This window comes from Leptonychotes weddellii, chromosome 6 (assembly GCF_054177405.1).
Source record: "Leptonychotes weddellii isolate Sample4059 chromosome 6, ASM5417740v2, whole genome shotgun sequence".
Lineage (NCBI taxonomy): Eukaryota > Metazoa > Chordata > Mammalia > Carnivora > Phocidae > Leptonychotes > Leptonychotes weddellii.
In genome coordinates, this window is record NC_138374.1 from 122193250 (window position 1) to 122203661 (window position 10412).

General features: G+C 35.7%; 1 pseudogene; it reads right to left on the reverse strand.

Annotated features, from left to right (window-relative positions):
* Positions 1-278: 278 nt before the first annotated feature.
* Positions 279-10412, reverse strand: part of LOC102746923 (uS5 assembly chaperone PDCD2 pseudogene) — a 44646-nt pseudogene continuing 34512 nt past the window's right edge.

Here is a 10412-nt window from a genome sequence, read left to right on the forward strand (position 1 = left end):
AAACCTGTATCTTATTTGATGTGGATATAGGTCTGTATCATTAAGATTGCATTTCCTTCTGCTATAGAGATAAACCCAAATTTATTTACTTGTTTGTCACTGGACATTTTTGTCTCACTAGTATTTACATATTGTAAACTCATCTGAAACAACATCCTTTTTACCTTTGTCTCTGGTATAATTATTTCCTTAGGAAAAAGTCCTAGAAATGGAATTGCAAGGTCTAAGAGATTATGAGCATTTGTAAGGCTTTACCACGTTGTCTTTAGGGTGTATTGTTAGATCTTGCAAACAAATTCATCTGTGTCGCCAATTTCTAGTCTATAGCTTTCAGCTCAGGTGAAGACAGCCAGGATACCACAATCGACACTCTTGCCCAGCCTATCGGCCTTTAGGGAGTTGAGCATCTGAGGCATGACCTGAAATTCAAATAGTCTCTTAGCACCACAGGCAATGTGGAATAACCTTTCCTTGAAGGATATTTTCACCAGAGATCCAGATGGGTGCAGTCCTTTTGCCATATCTGAGAAACTGTTCTGGCTCAAGGGCTATTTTAGTTTTAAACTTCTAGAAAATTTTATCATCCTTGGATTCATGTTTTGCCATGGAATCCAATTCTCCCTCAAGTGCTTCACGCATGCTCCCCATAATTTCTGATTCATTTTCTATTTTGACAACTTCAGGTGTAATCTCATCTTCTGTTTCTACTACAGTTTTCAATTCTGGATAAAGGAAACTGTGGACTGGAATTGTTTTGTCCAGATAATATGGTTGTGTACAAACCTGCTTATGCTCAAATCTCCAGTCTAGAGTCTGATGCTCCTTACTGCAGTAATGTGCCTTGTGACATCTGGAGCATGTTTAGAGGCCTAAACAGCCACAAACCCTGCAGAGATGAGCACCAGACCTGATCTAGAGGCCCAGAGACTCCCCTGTCTCTGGAAGAGGATGCTCAGAAGATGGCTCATAGGAATAAAAGTCGCTCTCCCTGAGTAGCTGATTTCTAAAATGCACAGGGCAGGGCCCAGCAGCAGAAGAGTTAAAAGATGGCCGGGGAGTGGGAGGCGCGGGGGGTGGGGGGGGTGGGCTGTGTGTGTGGACAGGATAGAGCTGCAGCACCAAGGCCAGCTCAGGCGCTAAATGTCCTTAATTATAAAATAGTGGAATTAAAAAGGAGTAGTGGCTAGAAGCTTCTGCATTTTACTTAAAAATCTGTAATAATGAGAAGAAAGAAGTTGAAATTTATTGTGCAAGTCATATATAAAAGCTGTCACAGGGGGCGCTTGGGGGACTTAGTTAAGCATCTGCCTTCAGCTCAAGTCATGATCCCAGGGTCCTGGGTTGAAGCCTCGCTTTGGGTTCCCTGCTCATTGGGGAGTCTGCTTCTCCCTCTCCTCTGCCTGCGGGTCCCCCTGCTTGTGAGCCCTCTCTCTTTGTTGAATAAATAAATAAAATCTTTAAAAAAAAAAAAAAAAGCTGTCACAGAAAACCACCAACAGAATCAAGTATTTTCTGAAGTACCCCGAGAGTCCTTTGCCCAGATATAAAGGGGAGGTTCTCTACCGGTTATTTTTATCCAGCATATGCAATTTAAATAATATCAAGGCGAGGTTGTTTATTTGGCGAGAATTTTTGATAATGAGGGCGCCTGGGTTGCTCAGTCGTTAAGTGTCTGCCTTCGGCTCAGGTCATGATCTCAGGGTCCTGGGATCGAGCCCCGCATCGGGCTCCCTGCTCCGTGGGAAGCCTGCTTCTCCCTCTCCCACTCCCCCTGCTTGTGTTCCCTCTCTCGCTGTGTCTCTCTCTCTGTCAAATAAATAAATAAAAATGTTAAAAAAAAAAGAATTTTTGATAATGAAAGTTTAGCATTTTGAATGCAGAGTGGGATGCTGTGAGTGACAAGGCAAGTGGAATACATTTTTATTTAATACAGTGTTTAGCTGGGGAATTCAGGTTACTGATTGGAATTTAAGTGACTAAAAGCTATTTTCTGGATTAATAATTTTAACAAATACTTATCTGATTTCAAGAGCCATTTTATGTTTAGGTTAGCTGGCCTGTGCCACAGGAGAGCCATTAGATTAGAGCTTTAAATTGCAGTAGTTCAGTGAAGAATATGAACTGAGACATGTGTGAAGAAAAAAAATGTTAAGAGTTAATAAGAGCTGGCAGTGGCAAAATGACCTTAGTGATCAAATATATGATTACCAGATGCCAAAGGAAATTGTAATAACCTGGCTACAGTACTTTCAAGAACATTAAAAAACAAATCAACAAGCAAGCAAACTAACAATGTCTTTCTTGAAGTGTATAATGAAATACTAACAGTTAAAAACTGCAGTAGACTTAGGCAGTTTTCTCTGAATTTCATGTTTTCAACAAACCAAATTATTGCTCAAGCTCTGACACATAATGCATTGTGATCCAAGGATTATGGATTTCATTTCATGATTTAATGCAATTTTTTCTTTCTCATTTTTCATCTGTAAGAGATATGCTATACTTTTGTAATATTATGACTTCATCAAAAGAGAATTAAGTCATTTTTTCTGTTTTAATGTTTATTAAATAGCTGTAATTAAATATTATAATGCTGGATTTTTTTTTTCCCAACAAAAGTAAGAGATAAATCAGTGGCAACATTATGGAATATGTTTGTTTTATGATATGTTAAGAAATGAATTTATGTTCTTAATTTTAAAACATTTTAGCCTTACATTAGTATGTTCATTATGTTCTGATTATATTTTATCGTTTATTAGTGTGCTCTGCATGCCTTCTATGTGGTAATCTATTATCATGTTGATTGTTCTTATATTTAAACAACCTTTATAAAATGGATCCCGGTGCTTTTTATATTAAAAATATTCATATTCTTAATTACTCAATGCTAAGTTAATTGAGACATTTTAGTGTTCCCTGGATTAGAATTAAATTAAATTTAGCTACTATAAGGTGGCTAAAAGATACCTAGCACCTCATTGCTCTGCTTGCTGTGCTCCCCTCTCCTGCCAAACCAAATATCAAGCAATGGTGCCCTGCAGGAAGGACGATATCGAGTCACGTGAAACACTAAGTAATCCTATAAAGTATAAATACATGATTTAAAAGGGATCTCATTCTTCCTAAAAACATAAGTAATTAAAAACATTCAAATGACATTTATTTGTTGCCATATGTATAGTCTAGCTGATTATGAACTTGGAATTATTTTTTCTTAAAGAATGCAACAACCTGTCTCACTCCTGAATTGTTATTTTTGATGTCACTGATTCCCAGTAAGTTACTCTAATTCCAGAAGTTCTTTTTTTAAAATATAAATGGAAGATGATACATAATTGGATAAGGAATGTAGCCCACTGAAGGCTTTGGTATACTTTACTTCAGTTTATTACATAAGCTGCAAACCAAAGCAGAGACAGAACTCTGGGAGAATGGAACCTAAGACAGGTGACTTTTGATAAGAAGTAGAGAAATGAGAATTTGGATGATAGCACCAGGGACCTGTGGATGTTTGCACACCTAGAGCTATGTGGTTTCTGGAGCAGGGTGGAAGGCTTGTACCTGGGTCTGTCTAAGAGTCCCCTTAGCCATGGGACAAATTACCCTGGGATGTCTTACCAAAGAGTGTGTTGTTCTTTGTTATAGTGTCTTATTAAGATACATTTGAGAACAATAAGGATGTTAGGTACCATTGGTCACAGAGTTACAAATGAGGGTGGTTAATAAGATGATACAATATTTTGAATATCTTTAAATCAACTGAAGCATGATCAAGTTTTCCAAGTTGATATTTATATTGAAGACCTACTTTTTCTTTTTTTCAATTTTTTTTTTCTCTCTTCTTATAATGTTCCAGAAACATTAAGTAATGTATTAGGATTACAGAATTCCTTTCAGGACACTGATTCCAAACTTTTGGCTACCAAGTGATTATTTTCAAATACTTCTTTGGTCTTCCTTTCTTTTTTCTTTTGATTCTTTCTTTTAAATTCATGATTCAGGCTTAATTTAAGCCCGAGTTGATCAAAATTTCTGGGATGGGACTGAATCATGAACCCTAAAATAAATAAATAAATAAATAAATATATATATATATACCAAAAATAACAAACTAAGGTTATGGAGTGTCACATAACAATGCTGGAGAGAGACAAGTAAATATGCAAGTATAATATAGAAATTGTACTTGTGACAAAAATCAAATTAAGATTACACACAAACTACTTGGGGAGTTTGATTATACAGTCTGGATTTAGAAGACTGTTAATGTGGAAGACAGATTGCTAATCTTGAAGGAAATAAAACATCAGCTGATATTAAAATACAGGGAATTGGAGAAACCTTAATAATACATGGGAATACGCTTTACAAACCTAGGGAATAGTTTCTGCAAAAGTATGAATACCTGAAATAGGTAGAGTTGCAAGACGGTAGTAGGACTGGAAAGAAAACTGTTTCTTTAACATTGACAAGAAGTGCATGGGCAAGATGGGTACACAAGGGTCACACTGACAGGCATTGAAGAATAGAAATTTTAATACTTTTTCCTGAGATTTGGAGAAACCAAAGGTGCATTTTAAACAAAATTGCATAATGGCTGAATCTGCATTTTAGATCAGTCTACTAGACAGATGGACTTTAGATTAGAATGGTACATTTTCCGAGGCGAGAAGATAAATTGCCCATGAAACACTACTGGCAGAGTGATGCCAAGTAATATAATTTTTCCTTAAACATTGTGTATAAAAAACACTCTTAAAGCAAGTGCACATTTGGGCGCCTGGGTGGCTCAGTTGGTTAAGCGACTGCCTTCGGCTCAGGTCATGATCCTGGAGTCCCAGGATCGAGTTCCGCATCGGGCTCCCTGCTCGGCGAGGAGCCTGCTTCTCCCTCTGACCCTCCCCCCTCTCATGTACTCTCTCTCTCTCTCATTCTCGCTCTCTCAAATAAATAAATAAATCTTTAAAAAAAAAAAAAGCAAGTGCACATTTACCTTTTATTAACACTAATATCATTTTCTAAAGTTGCTATTTAAATTAACAGCAACCCTCCCCCCCACCCGCTGGTATATATGCAAATGCAGCCTAAATTCTACTAATTGCTAACTTCTATTAATAATTATTTTTGCTCATAATACTCTAAATGGCTTCATTATGCTATATATTAATTATCTTGCTGCTGAGAGGGAATTTTATACCAGTGTTTCTGTATCAAAACAAACAAACAAACAAAAAGCCTCTTTTCAATATCCATAGTACCATTTGAGATTTACTACGAATATACAGTCATGATCTACTTTAAAAAATGAAAATAATAAGTTTCCCTTTTCATTCTAAGGGGAGTCTTCTGTATCCTGAGTCCTTCTCTCTTGCTCCAGGTTTCAGAACCATAATGTTGGCCTACAGTAATTTCTGGGGTAAAAGTGATATCCTTTAAACATAAAACCAGCTTCTCCAAACAATTGATACTGAACTAGAAGTGACATAATGGAAAGAAAAAACATCTGACAGAGAACTTGATGATGCTAGACAATTCATATTTAGTGAAATTAAAAAAAAAAAAGTTTGTTTAATGTTGAAGAGTGAGTTGGAGTATTCTTGTAACAGGAAAGTAATGTGACCATAGAGCTCATTTTTGGGCTCTCAGGCACCATTGAGTGAGGGGCCTGGATGAAAAAATGTATTATAGAGGGTGTCATATTAAGCCAGGCTTTGAAGCAAAAGTCAGGGAGTGTTAAATTTCAATTTAAAGAAGTTTGGGAGCAGCATCCAAATAGATAGAGCAATAGATCTAAAGGCATACAAGAGGGGTGCCTGGGTGGCTCAGTCAGTTAAGCGTCTGACTCTTCATTTCGGCTCAAGTCATGATCTCAGGGTCATGATCTCAGGGTCATGAGATTGAGCCCTGTGTCAGGCTCTATGCTCAGCGTGGAGTCTGCTTGATATTCTCTCTCTCCCTCTTCCTCTCTTCTGCCCCTCGCCCCCTGCTTTCGCACTCTTTCTCTCAAAATAAAATCTTAAAAAAAAAAAAAAAGATTAAAAAAAAGCATGGAGTGGGGAGAGAGTGTGGTGTTTGAGAAACTGGGAACATGTGAAGCATCATGTCCAAGATGGCTAGGAAAGAAGCGTAATTTTAAAATAATGAATGTGAAATTACTTATAAACCTCCTAACTCTCTTCTTTCTCTCCTGCCATTTCACATCCCAGTTTTCTTCTTTATTATTTTTCTATGTTCCCATAGATAGAGATATATAGAAATGTAAATGTAGATAATATACCATCCATATCTATGTATAATATGTATACTACACATAATCTATATATAGATTTGCCAGTACATGACTATATTATAAATATACGGTATATTTATTATCTTTATTTTTCCAGTAGGATATAAGCTCCGTAAGGACAAGGACTTCTTTTTAGTTTGTTTTACTACTCTATACCCATGAAATAGAAGGACATCTGGTAGATAGAGGGAGCCCAATAATTTTTTTTTTTAAAGATTTTATTTATTTATTTGAGAGAGAGAATGAGATAGAGAGTGAGCATGAGAGGGGGAGGGTCAGAAGGAGAAGCAGACTCCCTGCTAAGCAGGGAGCCCGATGCAGGACTCGATCCTGGGACTCCAGGATCATGACCTGAGCCGAAGGCAGTAGCTTAACCAACTGAGCCACCCAGGTGCCCCGAGCCCAATAAATTTTTGATGAATGACTTAAGGAGTAAAAAATGAAATGAATGTATGAATGCAGTCAGGTGGAGTTTTTGCTTTACCCTTAGACAAAAGAGAGCCAGCTAATGTATTTTTTCCTAGTTAATCTCTGTGGCAGTTTCTAAATTACCCCCCTCCATCAGTTGCATAGAAAATAACATAACTACTGAATCCAGATTACTTTCTTTGAAACTCGTAGCATTCCTTCCTGTGTTAATGGCCTGTCTAGTCTTAGCTTTTAAGCATCTCCTATCATTTTCTTTTTCCTGCTGACCTATTTGGTCCTGTGTACTTTCCTTTGTCTGGCTCATATGACAATATGACATATGTTAGTGTTAAGGTTACATATTAAGGTTACAATAGTCCTAAACAATCAACTGTATGAACAAAATCTATGGTCACTAGAATTCAAGATATGAGTTGACCTGTCTACTTTTTTTACATTGTACATCTGGTGCCCAGGACAAGACCCAGGCAAGAGGATGTGCTCAATATATGCATGATGAATAAAAGAGTGAACAATGAGCCCCAATATAATATTACTGTGAGCTAAAGAAGAGATTTAATGAAACCTTACAGAAAGTCACAGATAGGCTTATCACATTTGGGTCTCCTTGGAAGGATCAACCCAAATAATTATTTTAAATTATTTTAATTTCTTAATTATAGATATATTATTCAATGTTTGAGATTGTATAATTTTTAAAGACATAAAATTTCATGTGGGAACATTCATTTATTCAAAAAATTTTATTTTTATAATGTACTATTATAAATATCAAGTAACCAGAAATATAAGGTGATAGAGTGCCTATTTAATAAGATGATTTCAAGAGGATTTTTTTTTCAGCCAAACTGGAATAGGGTTTTAGAAGGAAATACTTTATTTAGAGCCCTCATAACATAGCTTTATCTTTATAATACTAGCGCTTTTTTTTTTCAGTTTTTAGCAGAAATATATAGCTTTAACTTTATTAAATTTAGAACTACTTTGGAGTTATCTAGAAGTTTTGACGTTGACCTCCTTTAAAAATGTGAGATACAACTCTTTTAAATGGTGTCGCTGCCATCAAGTATTTATCTCAAGCTACAAAGACCCGTTCATTGACCATTTAGGCTAATTTTTAGTGTTGAAGGATTATATTCAAATTCCCCATTAGTGCTTCTCTATTACTTTAAAAAATACTTGTTTAAAACAGCAACCAAAACTCTCAGTTGTGATACTATAGCTCAGGAATAAACACAAAATCTGGATAAAATATCTTTGCATCTATTGTTCCTATTTCCATAAGGTGACCTCTATATGTAACAAAATTTGATTTGGAGTGATATCATTTCTCGTTAATGTACTTTTTCCCAAAAGTACTTTGGATTTCAAAATAAATTATGTGAGAGATTTACTATAATATGACCAGCTTTGCAAGTATTTAATATAAGCTGATTTCCTGCTTTCTGAAGGAAAATTTGGAGGACAGAACACCCCATGCCTCATACTTGGACATTTGCTTTTACTTGTATTGATTATCACAGGCCACTATGATGCCTGATCATGGTAAGCATTCAGTAAATGTTTTCTTTACTCAGTAACCATTTCAAGGATATATGCAGCTCACAAATATGTATGCATTTCTATTTGTATTTATATACATACACTTAAAATGTCATTGGGAAAAATTGACTTGGTTAAGTGTGTCCTGCATACATCATCTCCATTTCCAAATTTCTATGATTATTTTGAGGCATAAAATATACCTGGTCATAACCTGAAGGAAACTCAGACAGTGCCTGCCTCCTCACTCTGGGACATTTTTCCCCTACATGACGGGCAGATCTGTCACAGGACGAGATGATTTATCTCCTCTGATTTCATCCTGTAAAGACGCCCTATACAAGGTGAAGTGATAATTTTCCTCAGAGTTAACATGTCCAATGTCTCATTTTTCATTCCAGTCCTTGTGAAATGACATCGAACACCAAATTGGGAACTAATTTTGGTTGTGAGGTTTGGCTGCCTGCCCACTTCTCTGGGAAAACAAGCAAATTATCTGTACTTTTTAGTCATAGAAGTTATACGATAGTACAAGGATTTTTTTTTTTACTTTTAACCCACACTGGAAAAGCAAAAGAAAAAAGCACATGACAGGGAATTTTGCAAATAATTTATTTTGCCAGAAAATTAATCAAAAAGAAATATGCAAAGTGTACTTGTGGAAAAAAATAGGACAATTTAGAGGGACTTAAGGTGCAGAAGTAAGTTTGGCAGTATATTTGACTACAACATTAAAATATGCAATTAATTCAGTATGTTTTTTGGGAAAAAAATTCACAATTATTTGAGAGTAAAAATTCAACCAGCCAACATGGTATTTTCATTCAGCAAGAAAACTTGTTTGTAAATATTTGTCTAAAGATGGAACACAATTTTAGAACTTACTTTCTGAATGCATTTATTTTAGTACATAAATAGGGTAGTCATTTGCAAAGTGTGTTTGTTTAGGCAAAAGACTTATGTGACAAACTAAATTTTAGCCTGCAGAATTATATATGTTTTCCTGAATGAATAAAATTGTTCATGGGTTATAATTTACTGGGTAAGTGTATTAGCAGTGAGGCACTTAGAAGCAGGGAAGTTATATGACTTGAAATCATATAAAGATAAAATAAGAATAGAGAAAGTTTGTGCTTTTTAAAGTTTATGATTATTTTATAGGATAGATAAGCTAAAAGGATATGAGTATTAGTTGAATTGAGTATAAGTTAATTAAGTAATTGGTATCTTAGAATTGGGGAAATCATTTCCGTGAGCCCTGACATTATGAAGGTCATAATCTAAATAATCTAAATAATGTTAAAAGTGAATATAGAGGGCGCCTGGGTGGCTCAGTTGGTTAAGCAACTGCCTTCGGCTCAGGTCATGATCCTGGAGTCCCGGAATCGAGTCCCATATCGGGCTCCTTGCTCAGCAGGGGGTCTGCTTCTCCCTCTGATCCTCCCCCCTCTCATGCTCTCTCTCTCTGTCTCATTCTCTCTCTCAAATAAATAAATAAAATCTTTAAAAAAAAAAAAGTGAATATAGAAAATAATAGAGGAATAACTAGTGTTTACTGAAAGCTTGCTTTTTCCAGGTACTAAGTGAAATGCTTCATGTAGATTATTTTACTTATTCTTTACAATACCTCCATGAAGTAAGGATCGTTAATTGCATCATTTTATGGTTGAGGAAAATAAGACATAACAAGGAAAATTAATATTCTCACCATCTCCCACTTAGTAGAATCCAAACCTGCATTTTTTAACGTTAAACTAATGCAAAGCAAAGTAAGGTGCATTGTTTTTTAACCAAAAGCATCATTTTTTAACCTTAAACTCATAAAAAGCAAAGTAAAGTAAGTGTCTACATGCTTCTAGTAGCACAAAAGAGACTGGTGAGACAGCTGCAATACAGAACAGATAAAACGTTAACAGCAAAGGCAAGTAAAGTCAAAAGGTCCTTTTCATTGTAATTAACAAGTTTTCTAGACTGTCTGGAGCCAATGGAATTTGAAAAAGACCAAGCCTGGAGAAAGTATTAGCAGTCAGATCCTTGACTTAAAATTCCATGCTCAAACTATGCTATAAAAATAGAAAGAGTGCTACGCAAGTATTCCTGTTTGTGTCAGCGCTGGCATTTCAATTAGTGGGAAAACAAGCAATTATTT